The 20,924-nt window shown below is 35.8% G+C and overlaps 3 pseudogenes; all 3 read right to left on the bottom strand.

The window, feature by feature from the left end:
* Positions 1 to 6,885: 6,885 nt before the first annotated feature.
* On the bottom strand, positions 6,886 to 9,008 carry LOC124961344 (UPF0547 protein C16orf87-like; annotated as a pseudogene).
* Positions 9,009 to 18,237: 9,229 nt separating this feature from the next.
* LOC124962267 (polypeptide N-acetylgalactosaminyltransferase 11-like) lies at positions 18,238 to 19,762 on the bottom strand (annotated as a pseudogene).
* Positions 19,763 to 20,827: 1,065 nt separating this feature from the next.
* Positions 20,828 to 20,924, bottom strand: LOC124962535 (uncharacterized; annotated as a pseudogene).

The raw sequence follows: 20,924 nt of genomic DNA, 5'->3' as shown, positions 1-20,924 counted from the left end.
ACAAGATCACAGTCTACTTGCATGTATGTATGATAAAACCTGCTTTATTTTTCTAATTTTCTATACCAGAGGACATCTTCCCACATATCTGTGTTACTTTCAGTGGTCACACATTATTCCATCCTATTGTTGCATTGCAATTTATTTATAAAGTTGAATGTTTCTTCTTAATACATTACTGTTTGAAGCAGTGCTGAGAAAAACAAATTGTATATATCTATCATTATTTCTGAAAGATCTTTTATAATTAATGAAACTGATGAGTAGAGACATTAGACAATTTAAGAATGTAGTACAGTACTCACCATCAAATTGTCTGTTTGAAAAGGCATAAACAATTTAAACTTTAAGCAGCAATATAAAAACCACTACTCCTTACCCTCAAGTCACTTTGTGACTGAAAAATCATTTCATCTGTCTTTTAAAATAAATTTCTTCCTTTACTAAGGATGCTAAATATTTTTTCCTATATTCATTGATTACTTAGAGATATGCCAAAGAGAACTTAACCCAAATTAAATTGGGCTTAGGGTTTTTGGGATATAACTCAGTAGCCAGGATGCTTGCCTAGCAGGAATGAGATCTTTGGGTTTGATTCCCAGTACCAAAAATCTATAGTTCAGTGCTTTCTTCATTTATCTTAAAGAAACCTATAGAAAATACACATTTCCATCTAACCTATATACATCGTAAATATTTTGTGTATATATTGTCTTTGATTTTGTTAACTTTTTCTGATATACAGGGGGGTTTGGTTTTTATTTTGATAAACTGAACTTCAAAATGCTTGCTATTAGGCTGAGCGTATGACTCCAAGGTAGAGTGTGGGTTTAGCATGCCAGGCCCTGGGTTTAATGTCCAGCACCCCAAAAAAGAAGAGGAAAAACAATGACCGACTTGCTTTTCAAGTCATTTTTAGCTAAGTCTTTACCAACATAATATGTATAAGTAGGCATTTATATTTGCTTCTGATACTTCTGTCATTTTGCATTATTGAAAAATTTAAATGTTTTAACATGCACTTTAGGTCTGTGACATAAAAATGTAACTAGTTTCTGAGCATGGCAGCACACACTTGTGATCCCAGGTATTGTGATGTTCAGGCAGCAGAATGGCAAGTTCCAGGTCAGAATAGGCCACTCAGCAAGACCCTTGTTAAAATAACAAATAAAAGGACTGGTGATGTAGTTTAGTGGTGAAGGACCCCTGGATGCAATCCCCAGTATGCAATAGCAACAAGAAAAATGCAGCTAATTTTTTCCAACCAGGTAAAAGCCATTTTATTCATGAATAATTCTTCTGTTCCTACTCATATGAAATGTGAGCAGTGCTATACTTCTAAATTCTAAGTGATATTTGAGTGTTTCTGTTCTACTCATTTGGCTATTAGTAAATGATTAATTTGTAAAAACAAAGAGCATACAATCATAACCAGAAGGGCAAATCTTTGTTGATTGCAAACATTTTCCTACTTTGGTCACAATAGTAAAGGACAGCATGTGGAAATTAAAAACATTAAAAGTTTCATATTTTTATTTGGTTTATGGAAAACTGATCAACATAAAGTTTGCACTTTGGGAATAATGAGTCTTCCTATTGAAGAACAGGGAACCAGGCCCACGTGCTTCAGGTGATGCTGGGTACTCTAACAACACCCTAGACACAACCAGGAGTTTTAGGGCTGTTGTCTGTACCCTGCTCAGGCTGGGTGCCTTCTGCACACTGCCTATGTCCCTTGGGGGATAAGGGTTTGCCCTCCTTACTTAAAGTCACAGAGGAATGTGAATGAATAACATCAGGAAATGGTATTGGGACAGTGGGGATTGGCAATATTGCCCAGAAAACTTTGGGAGATGATGTGGACTGTAACAGTGGGAATCACCAATTTTTCATAGGAAATTTTGGGATGTATTTCCTGTAGTCTGCTTGAATTTGGGACAAAATTCAAAAAGCAAGATTAATTTGGTGATTTACAAAGTGTGAAAGCTGCCAGCAAAGGCCATTCTCTCTCAGAGTAAGTGATTAAAGTTTGAGGAAGCACTTGCAGAAAACCCAGGACTTTTCAACCAATGTTATAAAGATGGTTGGTTGATCAGAATGATAGTGAACAACCCTTCAAAGCCAGAAGAATGGAAAAATGAGTGAAAAGCATATGGCTAATATATAAAATCTATGGAGGAGTGGAATGGAACCCCTATATAAGCCAATGTGAAATAACCTATAAAAAGAAACACCCATTTTACTAAAGATTCCTTGCAAGATTCCTCAGTAAAAATATATACACAGATGTACACTGATAGATATGTGTTAAAGAAAATTTAGCCCTGAAGTTGAAGAAAGTTATGCATTCTTCTATAATGTATGTAACATTATAGTTTTGTAAATGAGCACATTAAAAATAAAATGCTGTATATACTTCATTTTTTTAGGCAACATACTTTAAAATAGCCATTAAAGTACTCTATCAGGGGAAAGATAAATGGATGGGAAAGCAGCAAAACTTTTGCTTTTGTTTTTCTGTTTATTAAGATGGCCAGGCCAATAGCAAAACAAAACAAAACAAAACAAAAGTACAGAATCTGCCTGCCTGACCAGTGATAGGGTACATTGGTAATGTGGTGGCAGGTGTAAGAAACAGAATTTTTCTCTGAAAGGATGGGAAAAAAATATATCACTCATGTGGATCACACAAACAAGCAGGGATTTCTGTCCATTTATCTAATAAGAGTGGACTTCAAGTCAAAATTAATCAGAAAAGACAGAGAAAGTCATTTTATACTACTTAAGGAAACTATATATCAACAAGACATAACAATCTTAATTATTTATGCTCCAAAAAAATGACTCATCTACATACATAAAACAAACCCTTCTAACCTCAAGAATCAAATAAATCACAACAAAATAATACTGAATGACTTCAACACACCTCTCTCACCACTGGATAGATCATAAAATCAAAAACTAAAGAAGCCACAGAACTAAAAATATAATTAATAATTTAGACAACAGACACATCAAATATTTCATCTATCAATTAATTAATATACTTTCTTTTCAGCTGCACATGGAACATTCTTTAATACAGACCACATCTTAGTCTGCAAAGCAACTCTCAGCAAATACAGAAAGCAGAGATAATACCTTGCATTCTATCAGATCATAATGGAATGAAATTAGAAATTAATGACAAAATAAAAAATAAAAGCTACTCCAATACCTGGAGACTAACACATTATTGAATGACCAATGAATAGCTGAAGAAATCAGGGAGGAAATAAGAAAATACTTAGAGGTAAATGAGGATAGCAAAATAACACATCAAAATCCCTGGGACACTATGAAGGCAGTTCTAAGAGAAAAGTTCATTGCATTGAATTTATTTATTGAAAGAACAGAAAATCACCAAATAAATAACCTAACGTTACATCTCAAAGCCTTAGAAAAAGAACAAATTAGCACCAAAAGCAGTAGAAGAAAGGAAATAATAAAAATCAGAACTGAAATGAATGAAATTGAAACAAAAAAATTCAAAAATAGATGAAACAAAAAGTTGATTCTTTAAAAAATAAACAAAAATGATAAACCCTTAGCCAAACTAATAAAGAAAAAGAGAAAACCCAAATCACTAAAATTTGCAATGAAAAAGGAAATACTATCACAGACACCACTGAAATATAGATGATAATCAGAAGCTACTTTAAAAATCTATACACCAATAAAATAGAAGTAGAAAATCTTGAGGACATCAACAAATTTCTAGAGGCATGTGAACTACCCGATTTGAATGAAGGAAACATAGAAAACTAAAATAAATTAATTTCAAGCAATGAATTTGAAGATGCCATCAAAAGCCTACTAACAAAGAAAAGTCCAGGACCAGATGGATTCTCAGTCAAGCTCTACCAGACCTTCAAAGAAGAAGAAACACCAACAATCCTCAAATTATTCCATAAAATAGAAAAGGAGGGAGCACTTCCAAGTTCATTCTATGAAGCTAATATTACCCTGATACCAAAACCAGAAAAAGACACATCAAGGAAAGAAAACTTCAGTCCAATATCCCTGATGAACATAGATGGAAAAATTCTTAATAAAATCCTGGCAAATCATATACAAAAACATATTAAAAAGATAGTGCACCATGATCAAGTGGGATTCATCCCAGGGATACATGATTGGTTCAATACATGGAAATTAATAAATGTAATTCATCATGTCAACAGACTTAAAGACAAGAACCACATGATTATCTCAATGGATGCAGAAAAATCATTTGACAAAATTCAGCATCCATTCGTGTTGGGATAGTAGGAACATACCTCAACATTGTAAAAGCTTCATGTGCTAAACCAAGGCTAACATCATCCCAAATGGAGAAAAATTTGAAGCATTCCCTCTACAACCTGGAACAAGACAGGGATGCCCTCTTTCACCACTTCTAAAATGATAAAATAGAATAAAATAAAACAAATAAATAAAATTAAAATTAAATAATAAAATAAAATAAACCTTTGGGAACCCTTCTAACAAGAGGTAAAAGACCTCTACAATGAAAACTATGGAACATTAAATTAAGAAATTGAAGAAGAACTTAGAAAATGGAAATACCTCCCCTGTTCTTGGATAGGGAGAATTAATATTGTAAAAATGGCCATACTACCAAAAGTGTTATACAATTTTAATGCAATTCCCATTAAAATTCCAATGATGTTCTTCATAGAAATAGAAAAAGCAGTCATGAAATTCATTTGGAAAAATAAGAGGTCCTGAATAGCCAAAGCAATGCTTATCAAGGAAAGTATTGAAGGAGGCATCACAATACCAGATCTTAAATTATACTATAGAGCTATAGTAACAACAGCATGGTATTGGCACACAAACAGACATGAAGATCAATGGAACAGAATAGAAGACACAGAGACATATCCACATAAATACAGTTATTTCATACTAGACAAAGGTGCCATAAATATACATTGGAGAAAAGATAGCCTTTTCAACAAATGGTGCTGGGAAAACTGAAGATCTATATGTAGTAGATTGAAATTGAACCCATATATATCACCCTGCACAAAACTCAACTCAAAATAGATCAAAACCCTTGGCATTAAACCAGAGACCATGTGTATACTAGAAAAAAAGAGTAGGCCCAACTCTCCATCATATCAGCTCAGGAACAGACTTCCTAAATAATACTCCTAAAGTATAAGAATTAGAGTCAATAAACTGGATGGAATAAAACTAAAAAGATTCTTTTCAGCAAAGGAAAGAATCAAGAATATGAGCAGAGAGCCTACAGAATTAGAGAAAATTTTTACCCATCTGCACCTCAGAAAGAGCATTAATGTCCAGGATATACAAAAAACTCAAAAAACTTAACACTAATAAACAGATAACCAATCAATAAATGAACTAAGGAACTAACAGGCACTTCACAGAAGAAATACAAATGTCAAAGAATATATGAAAAAATGTTCAATATCTCTAGCAATTAGAGAAATGCAAATTAAAGCCACACTGAGATTTTGTCTCACTTCAGTCAGAATGGCCATTATCAAGAATATAAGTAAAAATGTTGGGAGGATGTGGGGAGAAAAGTTCACTCATATATTGCTGGTAGGACTGCAAATTGGTGCAACCCAGTATGGAAAGCAGTATGGAGATTCCATAGAAAATTTGGAATGAAACCACCATTTGACCCAGTTATCCCACTCTTTGGCTTATACCCAAAGGACTTAAAATCAGCATTCTACAGTGACACAGTCACATCAATGTTTACAGTAGCTCAGTTCACAATTGCCAAGCTATGGAACTAACCTAAATGCTGTTCAACAGATGAATGGATAAAGAAAATGTGTTATTACATACACAATGGAATATTACTCAGCTATAAAGAAGAATGAAACTATGGCATTAGTCAATAAGTGGATGGAACTGGAGAATATCATGCTAAGTGAAATAAGCCAGTTCCAAAAAACCAAAGGTTGAATGTTCTCTCCAATATGTTAATACTAACCCATAACAAGGGAGGGTAGAGAGGGAAAGTATAGAAGAAGTTCATTGGATTAGACAAAGGGGAATGAAGGCAAGAGATGGGGGATGGGAATAGGAAAGACAGTAGAATGAATCTGACATAATGTTCCTATGCTCATATATAAATACATGACCAGTGTAACTCCACATCATGATAAACCACAAGAATGGAATTAAAATTATAATGGGTTGCACCCCTTGAATGTATAACATGTCAAAATATACCCTGCTGTGATGTATATCTAAAAACAACAAATTAAAATATAAAAGAAAGAACACCCTAAAGATTAAAGAAAGAAAATAACAATGAGTGGAATAGTTGGATCATGTGGTAGACCCATTCCTGCTTTTTGTTTTCCTCTTTTGAGAAATCTCCATAATTTCTTTTAGAGTGGTTATACTAATTTGTAGTCACATCAACAAATGTATGAGTATACCTTTCCTCAACATCCTCATGAATAATATTATTATATTATATTTGTATTCTTGATCATTGCCATTCTGACTGGAATGAGATGAAATCTCAATGTAGTTTTGATTTGCATTTTCCTGATTGTTAGGGATGTTGATAATTTTTTATGTATTTGTCAGTCATTTGTATATCTTCTTTTGAGAAATGTCCATGTCTTCTGCGCATTTTAAAATTAGGTTATTTGGTATTTTATGGTATTTTTTTTGAGTTCTTCATGCGTTCTGCATATTAATCCCCTCTCCAAGGGGCAGCTGGCAAAGGTCTGCCGTTCTGCACACCCATCTTCACACTCCTGTTTCTTTTGCTAGTCAGCTTTTTAATTTGATACTATCCCACTTATGACTCTCAGGTTTATTTCTTGTGCTTTAGTAGTCATTTTAAGAAAATAGCTGCATGCTAATAAGTTGAAGTGTTAAGCTATAGTTTATTTCTAGTAGTTTCCGAATTTCCAGTCTAAATCCCAGGTCTTTGATCCACTTTGCATTGGCTTTTCTGCAGGGTAAAGATAAGGATCTGAATTTCATTCTTTTTTTTTTTTTTTTTTTTTTTTTTTGCAGTACTGGGGATCAAACTCAGGGCCTTGTGCTTGCGAGGCAAGCACTCTACCAGCTGAGCTATCTCCCCAGCCCTTGAATTTCATTCTTTTATGTACAAATATCCATTCTTCCCAGCACCATTTATTAAAAAGTCTATCTTTTCTTTAACATATTTTTGGTAGCTTTGTGAAGTATGAGATGACTTTCTATTATGGATTTATGCCTGTTTTCTATTACATTCTGTTAATCTTCATGTCTGTTTTGGTATCAGTATCAGTTTGTTTTTGTTACTATAGCTCTGTATTATAAATTGATGTACTGTATTGTGATATTTCCAGTATCACACTTCTGACTTAGGATTGCTTTAGCTATTTTGGATCTTTTATTATTCCATATAAATTAAAAAAAATTTTTTTATGTCTGTAAAGAATGTCATTGTGTTCTTTTTTTTTTTTTTAAAGTTTATACCACACTATTTAATCTACTTAGTTTCAATATCAAGGTTTATTTTTTCTTCCAGAAGGAGGTTAAGTAACAATTTAAATAATCATCAGGATGTATGAATGAACATCCACTCAGATAAAACATTACTGCTTAAAAGTGGCTATCTAAGAAATATTTTGCATGTAATAAATATATTTTATGTTTAGGTTAACAGGCAGCATCTTGAGAGCAGAAAAGTTTTTTTAAAAAAACCAATAAATAAATTACCTTCAAAAAAGAGAGGTGTTTATATCTGAAGTATGATATATCCTTAAATGTTTTTCTTTATATAGCACCCAAACTTCCAAACTGTCTGGAAAGTATCTCCTAAAATATAACTCATACCTTAAGTCATAAAAATAATGGCCAAGAAAAAAATCAACTTAAGACAAAATTTAGCTTATATTCTTAAATTCCCATTCAATAAAATATCAATTGCCAATTTATTAAAAGTAAATGGACTGTATATGTGCAGTCCGTTAGTGCTGAAAATCTGAACTATATCTACTTAAAAGTCACTCTTTCTGACAGTATTTGAAACATTGCCTCTCTGGTGGCACACCTGAAACCTATCAAGCATTTGATTTCCCGAGTTTTCATACTTTAGCAGTTAGTCCTACCCCTTTTTATCCTTTTAACAGCCATCCAGCACTTTTGTTTCATTTTGCTTATATGCCAACACAAAACACTGGTATTTCTCCTTGATAAACAATCCCAAAATAGTCCAAACCTACAGCTTTGTTCCCTAAGTGTGGCACAGGCTAAATGATAGAAAGGAAAAAAAAAAAAAAATCAAAGGCCTTATTGGTGCAGTCAGAATGCTCCTGAGAGTCCACAACTGTTTGAGAATTTGCTGCTGTAATCCTGAAGAAAGTTTCAACAGCTTGTATCAGAGAATACCTTGATACTTGTATCAGAGAATAGTCTTTGACTGACATCTTTCTATTTATTTCTGCCAAGGCTACTGAAAACACGAGAGCCTTCTCATCAGAGAGGTTAGCATAGATGTCAATTTCCTTTTCCTGTTTCTCTCTTTCTTCCTCATATTTTTTGGCAGATGTACTTTTAGGTCTTCCTCTTCCTCGTCTGATAGGATCTGAATGGCTGTTACTTGGAGACCTCTTTGTTTCCTAATTCTTTATTTACTGTAGGATTTATCTTCTCTCTCCTAATTCTGTTAGCCTCCTCTTGGTTTCATGCTTGATTTCTGTAGAAGATGGTGATTTCTCTGAGTGTTTTGCATTTAAAAGTTTTCTGCTAATAAATATGTAACCTCAGGGACATGATTTACATGCAACAGGAACGTGCTGGTCACCCTTGGGGCATGATTCCGTGGCTATCTTCACTTTCTTGGCTCGAGTTGCAGATAAGCTCAGCTCCTTCAGCAGCGGCTCCTCCCCAGTACCTCAGCAGCCAGGCCTCCGCCCGCTGGGTTCCACTCTCGCTGGTCCCACCGAGGCTCCGGCCTGGCGAGCCGTCATTGTGTTCTTTATACATTGAGTTGACATAAAACTTTTTGTAGAATAGCTATTACAATATTAATTCTGCTTATCCAAAAACATAAAAGTTTTTTCCATCTTCTAAGGTCTTTAACAATTTTTCTTCAGAGTTCTTTAGTTTGCATTACAGAGGTTTTTCACCTCCTTGGTTAGATTTATTCCCAAGTTTTTGGTTTTTTTTTTGGGGGGGGAGGGGTTGTGAATGAATTGATTTTCCTGATTTTTTTTCTCAGCAGATTCTTTATTGAAATATAAGACAATAACTGATTTACGCATGCTGATCTTGTATTCTGACAGTTTGCTGAATTGGCTTGTTAGTGCTAGAAGTCTTCTAGTGAAGTCTTCTGAGTCTTCAAGTGTAGGATCATGATCTGCAAACAGATAATTTTACTGTTCATTCCCCATGTTTTCCATTTATTTTCTTTCTTTTGCCTGATTACTCTGGCTAGAGTTGCAAGAACTGTTTAATAGGAGTGATGGGATAGTACATCCTTATGTTGTTTCTGCTTTTAGATAAAATGTTTTCAGTTTTCCTCCATTCAGTCTGAAGTTGAGTTGGGTTTTTCATATATACCCTTTAAATTTTTTAGGTAAGTTCCTTATAACCCTAGTTTCTCCAAAGTTTTTAACCTTAATGCATACTAAATTTTGTTTAACACTTTTTCTGCACCCATTGAGGTCATCATGTGGTTCTTGTCCTTAACTCTACTTATGTGGTGAATTACAGTTCTTGATTTGTGTATGGTTTACCAAGCTCACATCCCTGGGATGAAACCCACTTGATCATGTTGTACTATTTTAGTGTGTTTTAAATGTGGTTTGCCAATATTTTCTTGAGAAATTTTGCATCCATGTTCACCAGGGATAGTGGACTGAAGTTTCCTTTACTTAATAGATCTTTGGTTTGGCATCAGGGTTATACAGGCATCAAGAATGAATGTGTCAATGTTCCCTCCCTTTTCATAAAATAATTTGAGGAGGATTGGCATTCATTCTTCTTTCAAGGCTTGCTAAAACTCAGCTAGGAATTTCATCTGGTCCTTCTACAATGAAAACTCTAGAATACAAAAGAAAGAAATGAAAAAGACCTTAGAAGATGAACAGACCTCAAATGTTCTTGGATAGGCAGAATTAATATTGTGAAAATAGCCATACTAACAAAAGCATTGTATAGATTCAATCCAAACCCCAACAAAATGCAAATGACTTTATTCACAGAACTGGAAAAAGCGGTTCTAAAATTCACTTGGAAAAATAAGAGACCCAGAATCAACAAAGTAATCCTAAGCAAAAGGAGGGACGCTGGAGGTGTCATAAAGCTGCACCTCAAATTATACTTACAGGGCTATAGTAACAAAAACAACATGGTTCAGGGACCAAAAGAGACACAAAGACCACTGCAATAGAACAGAAGGGATAGAGACAATTCTACGTAAATACTGTTATTTGATATTAAATAAAGGTGCCAAAAACATACATTGGAGAAAATATAGCATTTTAAACAAATGGTATTAGGAAAACTGGATATCGTGATGTAGAAGACTGATGCTTGACCGCTACCTCTCACCCTGTGCAAAAATCAACTCAAAGTGGATCCAAGACCTGGGAATTAGACCAGAAGCTCTATAACTGCTAGAAGAAAACAATGGTTCAACACTCCAATGTGTTGGTATAGGAACTGGCTTCCTTAACTAGATTCCTAAAGCAGAACTAAAACTGAAGATGAATAGGTGGGGTGGTATCATTTTAAAAAGCTTGTGCACAGGCAAGGACACAAGCAAGAGCTTGGAGAGCCTACAGCATGTGAGAAGATCTTTGCCACTGCTCCTCAGAGAGGGCGTCAATATCCATAATAAGAAACTCAAAAAATTAACACCCCAAAGCCAAATCACCCAATTAATAAATGGGCAAACAAACTAAACAGATACTTCTCAAGATTTGAAATGCAAATGGTCAACAAATATATGAAAAAATGTTCACATCTCTAGCACTTAGGGAAATGCAATTAAAACTTTATTGAAATTTCATCTCACTTCAGTCAGAATGGCAATTATTAAGAATACAAATAACAATACAATTGGTGAGGATGTGAAAAATAAGGCACACTCATACTATTTTTGGTGTAACAACAAATTAGTGAAACCACTCTGGAAAATAGTATGGATATTACTCAAAAAACTAGGGATGGGAACACCATATGACAGATATTTTTCTCCTTGGTATATATCCAAAAGATCTAAAATCAGCATACTGTATAGAGGCCGTCACATCAGTGTTTATAGCAGCAAAATTTACAATAGCCAAGCTATGGAACCAACCTAGTGCCCTTCCAACAGATGAATGGATAATGAAAATGCGTTATATATGCACAATGGAGCATTATTTAGCCATAAAGAAGGATGAAATTATGGCATTTGCCAGTAAACAGATGGAACTGAAGTCTATCATGTTGTGGGAAATAAGCCAGACCCAGAAAGTTAGTGGTCCATTTTTTTCTGATATGTGGAAACTAGTCAAAAACAAGAAAAAAGAAAATATGTGGATGGGGAGAGAAAGGGGATTGAGTGGGAGAGAGAAGTGATGCAATAAGGGAAGTACAGTGGAATGAATCTGACCTAATCTCATGTATAAATATGAATATACCACAGTGAGTCTCACTTTCACATACAGCCACAAGAAAATGATCTTTTAAAAAAAATCTATAAATGAAAAACAGATCAGTAGAGGAAAGGGATCTGGGTAAGGGAGGAGAGGAAGGAAAGGGGAGGCACTGGGGACTGAATTAGAGCAAATTATATTCCATGCTTTTAAAATCATGTAAAATCAGAGAAATGCAAATCAAAACTACTCTAGGATTTCATCTCACTCTAGTCATGGCAATTATCAAGAATGCAAGCAACAATAAATGTTGGTGAAGGTGAGGGGAAAAACGTCCACTCATACATTGCTGGTGGGACTGCAGATTGGGCAACCATTGTGGAAAGCAGTATGGAGATTCCTCAGAAGACTTGGAATGGAACCACCATTTGACCCAGCTCTCCCACTCCTTGGTTTATATTCAAAGGACTGAAAATTAGTGTACTACCAGTGACGTAACCACATCAACATTTATAGCAGCACAACTCACAATAGCTGTATTGTGGAACCAACCTAGGCATTCTTCAATAGATGAATGGATAAAGAAAATGTGATCTATATGATGGAATATTACTCAGCTTTAAAGAAGAATGAAATTATGGCATTTGCTGGTAAATTGATGGAGTTGGAGAATATTGTGCTAAGCAAAATAAACCAAATCCAAAAAATCAAAGGCCAAATGTTTTCTCTTATATACAGTGCTTATTCACAATAAGATGGGAGTTCTAGGGAAGAATAGAGTTACTCTAGGTAGAGGGGAGCAAAGGAAGGGGAAGGGGTATGGTGGTAGGAAGGATAGTAGAGTGAAACAGACATTATTACCTCGTGTACATGTATATGACTGCATGACCACTGTGATCCTACAACATGTACAATCAGAAAAATGAGAAATTTATACTCCATTTATGTATGACACATCAAAGTGTATAAATTCATTCTACTGCCATGTATAACCAATTATAAAAATAAAAATAATTTTAAAAATTATGTAAAAATGAATTCTAATGTTATGTATAACTGAAATGAACCAAAAAGAAAGAAAGAAAAAAGAAAAGAAAAGCAAAGAAAAGAAAAGAAAAAAGAATCTAACCTTGGGCTTTTTGTTTTTGGAAACCTTTTAATTCCTGCTTCAATCACATTAGTTGAAATTGGTCTGTTTGTTTTATATAAATTCAATTTTGGTACATCATATGTGTCTAGAGATCTATCAATATTTTCTAGATTTTCCAGTTAATTGGAATATAAACTTTCAAAATAATTTTTAGTGATACCCTGGATTTCAGAAGGGTCTGTGTGATATCTATTATTTTGTCTCTAACTTATTGATATAGTTTGTCATGTTCTTTTGGTTAATTTAGCTATTTGTTGATCTTGTTTTTCTTTTCAAAAAAACACCTCTTTGTTTCATTGATCCTTTTTATTGTTTTTATTGTTCTCAATTCCATTGATTTTGACTAATTTCTTGTCTTCTGATTTTGCTACTAGTTTGTTCTTTTTCTAGGGTCTCAATAGATTATTTATTTGGTATTTTCTACATTTTTGTTGTAGGAACTCAGTGCTTTAAACTTTCCTTTTAGAATTGCCTTACTACTGTCTGAGAGATTTTGATATGCGGTATCTCTTCTCATTTGTTTGTAAGACATTCTTCCATGATCCATTCATAATTCAATAGTGTATTATTTTAAAATTGTTTTTCCCTTTCTTATCTTTTTCTCTTTTTCTTCTTCTTCTTCTTTTTTTTTTTTTTTTGTGCCAGGGATTGAACCCACGTGCTCTTAACCACTGAGTCACATAACCAATCTCTTTTTATATTTTATTTTGAGATTGCTAAGTTGCATAGGGCCTTGCTAAATTGTGAGGCTGGTTTTGAACTTGCAATCCTCCTGCCTCAGCCTCCTGAGCTGCTAGGATTTTAGGTGTGCACCATCACACTCAGAGAAAATTGTTTCTTTTAAAAATATTGTTACTGATTTCTGATTTTATTCTATTACGATTTTCTAGAATTCAAGAAATCATATCTATCATATCTTTCCAGTTGCTAAGACATGCTCTGTGCTCTAAAATATGAACTGATTTATAGAATATTCCATGTACTGCTGAGAAGAAAGTGAATTCACTTGATATATGTGATGTTTTCTTGATGTCCGTTGGATCCATTTGATTACTAGTATTTTTTGTTTATGTCCATATGACCTATCTAATGGTGAGAGAGGATATTGCTCTTCTGTGGTCTATTTGATTCTTCATATACAGAAGGGTTTGTTTTATGTAGACAGGTGTACTGATGTTTGGAGCCTAAATACTTATAATCATTGTTATCTTCTTATTGGATGATTCCCTTCACCAGTATCAAGTGACATTTTTTGTCTCTTCTGATTAATTTTGGTTTGAAGTCTACTTTGTCTAATCTGAAAGTAATTATCCTTGCTTGCATTTTGTCTCTATTTTCATGGTCTATCTTTTCCCATTCTTTTACTGTGAGCCTGTGGATGTCTCTGTCTGAAAGTCAACAACATATGGTTTACTTGTTTTTTTTTTTAATGCATTTTACCATCTACGTGGTTTGATTGGAGAATTTAGATCTTTTACACTCAGTGTTATTATAGAGAGATGATTTTTATTTCCTGACATTTTTGTTTGTACTGCTTTATTCAGACTTTATTTTCCTTTAATTGATGATTCCTCTAGTGAGATTTATCCGTATGCTGGCTCTGATATTTCTTTGTCATTTCTTCTGCATGAAATATTTTATTTAGTAGATTTTGTAATGCTGGCTAGCAGTTATGAGTTCTTTTAGGTTCTGCTAATCACAGAAGGTTTTTATTTCATCTTCAACGTTAAAAGGTGTTTTGCTGCGTATAGCGATAGCGATCTTGTTGGGCATCCTTTGTCTTTCAGGGCCTGGTCTGTATTAATTCCAAGCCCTTCAGGTCCTGGACTGAGAAGTCAGTAGAAGTTCCTTTAGTTTATACTTTGGAGCCTTTATTTACCTCAGTGCTTCTTAAATTTGGTTTCAATGTTATCTTAGATTTCTTGAATATTCTGTTCATGGTCTGTTAATGTCTTTTATTGTTCACTTTATTTTAATTTGCCTTCAAGGTCTGAGAATCTGTCTTCAGAGTGATCTAATCTGTTAATGTTTGCAATTGAATTTTTATTTTTTCTTGAGTCTTTAATATCCAGGATTTGTATTTGATTGTTTTTCAGACACTCCATCCATCTCTTGATTGAAACGATCTTTCACGTCCTGTATTTTCTAATTTAATTCTTTACATGCCATGGCCTCTGAACATCTTTTCTTATTGTCGACATTATTTTCAAGATTGTATATTTTGTCTCAAGGCCTGGAATTCCCTCATCTGCAGTGAGCAGGAGGGGGTTTCAGTAAAAATTCCTTTCAGTAGAAATTCCTTTATAAGTTATTTTTAGATGAATTATTGAGACAACCCATTTCAGAGTTATTCCCTGTTTTTATTTGTTGCTATCTGAAGGCTAGAGAGAGGCTGTGTTGATTTAATGTTTTATAGGGAGGTTTGCTAGCTGCAGATTCTACAGAATGTCTGCCTTGTCCAGTGCAACTTTACACAATTAGGGTTGACTGATTTTCTTTTCTTTCTTTCTTTCTTTCTTTCTTTCTTTCTTTCTTTCTTTCTTTCTTTCTTTCTTTCTTTCTTTTTCTTTCTTCTTTCTTTCTTTCTTTTTCTTCTTTCTTTCTTCTTTCTTATTATTTTGATTCATTATTCACAAATTTTCATTTCTCTGGTTGTACATGAAATAGAGTCACACCATTTGTGTAATCATACATGCACGTAGGGTAGTGATGTTTGTCTCATTCTATTATCTTTCCTTCCCCCTCTGCCTCCCCACTCTTCATTTTCCTCTACACAATCCATCCTTCCTCCATTCTTGCCTTACCCCCCCATTATCTATCCTCTATCTATCTATCCACTTATCAGAGAAATCATTTGGTTTTTTGGGATTGACTTATTTCACTTAGCATGATATTCTCCAACTCCATCCATATAACTGCAAATGCCATAATATTATCCTTCTTTATGACTGAATAATATTCCATTGTGTATATATACCACAGTTTCTTTATCCATTCATCTATTGAAGGGCATCAAGGTTGGTTCCACAATCTGGCTATTGTGAACTGAGCAGCTATGAACATTGGTGTGGCTGCATCACTGTAGTATGCTGATTTTAAGTCCTTTGGGTATAAGCCAAAGGAGTGGGATAGCTGGGTCAAATGGTGGTTCCATTCCATGTTTTCTAAGGAATCTCCACACTGCTTTGCAGAGTGGCTGCACCAATTTGCAAGCCCACTAGCAATGTCTGAGTGTACTTTTATCCCCACATCCTCGCCAACACCTATTGTTGCTTGTATTTTTGATAATAGCCATTCTAATTTGGGTGAGATGAAATCTTAGGGTAGTTTTGTTTTGCATTTCTCTTATTCCTAGGGATGTTGAATATTTTTTCATATATCTGTTGATTGCTTGTAGATCTTCTGTGAAGTGTTTATTCTTTTCCTTAACCCATTTGTTGATTGGATTATTTGTACTCTTGGTGTAGAGTTTTTTGAGTTCTTTATATATTCTGGAGATTAATGCTGTATCCAAAGTGTGTGTGGTAAAGATTTTCTCCCACTCTGTAGGCTCTCTCTTCATATTGTTGATTATTTCCTTTGCTGAGAAAAAGCTTTTTAGTTTGAATCTATCAAGTTTATTGATTCCTGCTTTTATTTCTTTTGCTTTGGGGGTCGTGTTAAGGAAGTCTGGTCCTAAGCCAACATGATGAAGATTTGGGCCTACTTTTTCGTCTATTAGGTGCAGTTTCTTGGGTCTAATTCCTAGTTCCTTGATCCATTTTGAGTAGAGTTTTGTGCAGAGTGAGAAATAGGGGTTTAATTTCATTTTGCTGTATATGGATTTCCAGTTTTCCCAGTTCCATTTTTTGAACAGGCTATCTTTTCTCCATTGTATGTTTTTGACTCCTTTGTCTAGTATGAGATAATTGTATTTATGTGGGTTTGTCTCTGTGTCTTCTATTCTGTACCATTGGTTTACGTGTCTATTTTGGTGCCCATACCATGCTGGTTTTGTTACTATTGTTCTGTAGTATAGTTGAAGGTCCGGTATTGTGATACCTCCTGCTTCCTTCTTCCTGCTAGGAATTGCTTTGGCTATTCTGGGTCTCTCAGTCTTCTAAATGAATTTCATGAGGTATGTCATTGGGATTTTAATTGGAATTGCATTGAATTTGTAGTGCTTTTGGTAGTATGACCATTTTGACATTATTAATTCTACCTACTCAAGAACATGGGAGATCTTTACATATTCTAAGGTTTTCTTTAATTTCTTTCTTTAGTGTTCTGTAGTTCTCATTGTAGAGGTCTTTCACCTCTTTTGTTAGATTGATACTCAGGTATTTTATTTGTTGAGGCTATTGTGAATGTGGTGGTTTTCCTAATTTCTCTTTCAGAGAATTTATCACTTATGAATAGAAATGCATTATATTTATGAGTATTGATTTTTTTATCTCTTGCTCCTTTGTTGAATTCATTTATTAGTTCTAGAAGTGTTCTGGTGGAATTTTTTGGCCCCTATAAATATAGACTCATGTTGTCAGCAAATAGGGATAATTTGAGTTCTTCTTTTCCTATTTGTATTCCTTTAATTTCTTTGGTCTGTCTAATTGCTCTGACTAGAATTTCAAGTACAATGTTGAATAGACGTGGTTAAAGAGGGAATCCCTGCCTTGTTCCAGTTTTTAGAGAGAATGGTTTCAGTTTTCCTCCATTTTTGATGTTGTCCATGGGCTTATCATAGATAGCCTTGACAATGTTGAGGTATGTTTCTACTATCCCTATTTTTTCTAGGAATTTGAGCATGAAGAGGTACTATGTTTTATTAAATGCTTTTCTGCATATATTGAAATAATCATATGATTTTTATCTTTAAGTGTACTGATGTGGTGAGTTATATTTATTGATTTCTGGATGTTGAACCAAACTTTCCAGATGAAACCCACTTGATCGTGGTACACTATCTTTTTATTATGTTTTTGTATGCAATTTGCTAGAATTTTGTTAAGAATTTTTGCTCTGTGTTCACTAGAGATATTGGTCTGAAGTTTTCTTTTGATGTGTCTTTTTCTGACTTTAGTATCAGAGTTATATTAGCTTCATAGAATGAGTTTGGAAGTGTTCCCTTCTTTTCTATTTCCTGGAATACTTTAAGGAGTATTGAAATGAGCTTTTTTTTTTTTTTAAATAATTGAAAAGATCCTTTATTTTAGATGGGGACAGTGTCATAAGTCATCAAAATAATTTATAATAGTTGACTGCTTCTTAAATATTATAAATGTCTTCTGAAGTTAAAAGTAATTGTGGATTCAACCAGCTTCTTCAAACGATTTAGAATGTATTAAATGATAACAGAATGAGGTCCTGTAAGAAGGGAAATCATGACAAGTTCCATCACCAAGGGGTTGAAGCACGGATCACAGAAACAGAATGTCCACCCACCGGGCTCTGCCCTGTGGGCCCTCCAAGTGTAACAGAGGGGCCTCGATGTCTCAGTGGAAACTCCTGGTCACCTGCAGATGGCTGCCTTCCACCAGCAGGACCACAGGGCTGGCCTGGCAGAGACTGACATGGTGCCACCTCACCCTTCCAGGTGCCATTGCTGTGAGGAGGAGCCATCACAGATTGCCATGGCAACAGAGCCTTTCTGACCCAGGGGATCCACCACGCCCAGGCACTGTCCAACCCACACCTGGTACAGTCAGTTGTTTTTCCCAAAGGTCCACTACTGGGATCCGCCTGACCCATGGCACTTCATGAGTCATGGTGGGTCTGATGAGCGAGTTTCTGACAGGTCTAGACAAAGGAGGTTACTTAAAACCAATTCATGCTCTTCATTATAAATCCAGATCTGAGTTGGGTCCTGGTAGTCGCAGGCCTTAAGCACTACCAGGCCGCCCTTCTGGCTTGGGTGGCCCTGGGCCACTGGACATTTATTGGTCTCGAAGTGGTAGAGCATCTGAATGACTGACAGCCCAACTTCTTCCTCAGCTGCACGTGCTCGCTGATATTTCCATAGCTTCTGGTCCTCAGATCAGGTCTTAATGAGAAGTACTGCTCCTTGTACTCGTCCAGCCAGACGTGTGCCAGCCGCAGAGAGTTGTCCATCATGGTGTCCTGGCCTTCAGGAGACCCGTAGGGGTTTTTCAGAAAATGTGTCCTACTCTGGAGCAAGGGATGATGAAGAACTTGCCACCACACATCCAGATCCGAAATGATATTTCCAAATTTTCTCCTCCCCAGACATCCGTGCCACTGTCATACTGTCCAAGCTCATTGAAGTACTGTCTGTTCATGGCAAACAATCCTCCTGCCATTGTAGGCGACCTTATTGGCGCAGTGGTTCCGTCTGCTCTGCCTAGTTCAGCAATGGGGATCAGATCCCACTTGAAATGCAGGTCCCAGTTGAACCCTCCACGCACCACCAGGGACAAGCTGTAAGCGAGTGTGTCTGCGCTGATGATGTCAATCACCAGGCAAACCACAGTGTGTGGGTCCCCGCGGATGACAGCCAGCAAGGGCTGCAGCCACATCACATTGACTTCACAGTGGCTGTCCAGGAACACAAGCACTTCTCCTGTGGCCTGTGCTGCACCGGACATCCGTCCTCGAATCAGTCCCTCATGCTTTGTTTTTCTTATGACTTTAATTTTTCCAGGGAGGTATTTCTGAACATAGTCATCTAATTCTCCTTTTAAATCATCAAAGTCGCTGTCATCGTCCATGAGGATGATTTCATGCAGAAGGTGTGTTGGCATGGGTCCACCACACTGTGCACTGTCTGGAGCAAGGCAGAAAAAGCTTCATTGTAGAAACAAATGACAACACTAGTGATTGGCGGGTCAACTGGGTAAGACTTTTCTTTACATGCAGCGTCCCTGCTGTCAGGCACATCTCTGTGGTAGCCCAGGCGGTTGGAAATGAGCATGTTAAAGGTGTGCTTCTGATAGCCCAAGTCCCTCAGCTCCTGATCACGCTCACTGAAAATCATACCCAATTCCGTTGCCGCCTGCATCAACTAGACTGCGGGAAGTAATTGGAGGCGGACTAGGAATGAACAACTTCTTTATTTTTCTCTGATTGCTTTTCTTATTTTGCTTTCTGTTTTTCGCTTTCTTGCTTCTTAGAGGAAGGGAATGTCTTATATCCACTAAGGCAGCCAATCAGCTTAGGATTAAGTAGCTCAATAGGAGCACAGGGCCACCAGTACCAATTAAGAAAGAATGAGGAACATGTGTTGACCATGAGCGCTGAAGAGACATCAACCAATCAGGCAAAAGGTCATGAGAGATCCCGCCATGTTAACACTAATTGTGCGCCACCTCTTGGCCCAAAGCCAGCTGCCATCTTAGAGCTACTTAAACATGTCTCTACAAATCCAGAAGAGAATTTCGGGTGGCCTTTTTCTGGATCTTCAATGCGATTACCCAGCACATCGCCAATTCTGTTTGCTTTGAACTGTGGCTCTAATACCTGACTTGGACCTCGCGTGAAATGGGGGTAGAATTTTTTGGGAAATGGTCTGTGGGGCCCAGACCCCTTGATGGGCACATTCTTAAGTGGCTGAGTCACTTCACTGAAGTTAAAGTAAACAAAGAGCAAAACTGTCCAGGTCACAGATGTAAAGAGGCACCCATAATAGAAATATCGAAGTGTGAGACTTTCTGTTATAGACCTAGCATAGCTGAAGGGCCATTTTCAGTTTCCTTTGCTCCCAGGCTTTCAGTCTGGCAATGTTCTCCAGGTTCCGACATTTTTATGAGAAAAATGCAAGTATACGTGTGCCACCACAGGACATTTACGGTTTTTTCCAACTGTAAAGGTATAAGATGCTTTCTGTATATTTTATGGTGCTGGAGTCGGAACCCAGGGCCATAAGCATGGCAGGCAAGTGTTCTACCACCAAGTGAATTCCCCAGTTCATAGATCCTTTCTAAAGCAAGGATCTTAAAATCTGTTATTAAATATAGCAACTTTAAAAAATGGTTCTCATATCTAATTAAATGTTACACCTGCCCCAGAGTGTACTCTAGATCTAAGTTATTTTCTTAAAAAAATTTTTTTTTAAGTTTTCAAAAATATGGAAGGTTTCACGAATTTGTGTGTCATCCTTGTGCAGGGGCCATGCTAATCTTCTCTATATACTAAATCTAATATATACTAATACTAAT

Source organism: Sciurus carolinensis, chromosome 12, assembly GCF_902686445.1.
Source record: "Sciurus carolinensis chromosome 12, mSciCar1.2, whole genome shotgun sequence".
Taxonomy (NCBI): Eukaryota; Metazoa; Chordata; class Mammalia; order Rodentia; family Sciuridae; genus Sciurus; species Sciurus carolinensis.
This window is presented reverse-complemented; position numbering and strand designations above follow the sequence as displayed.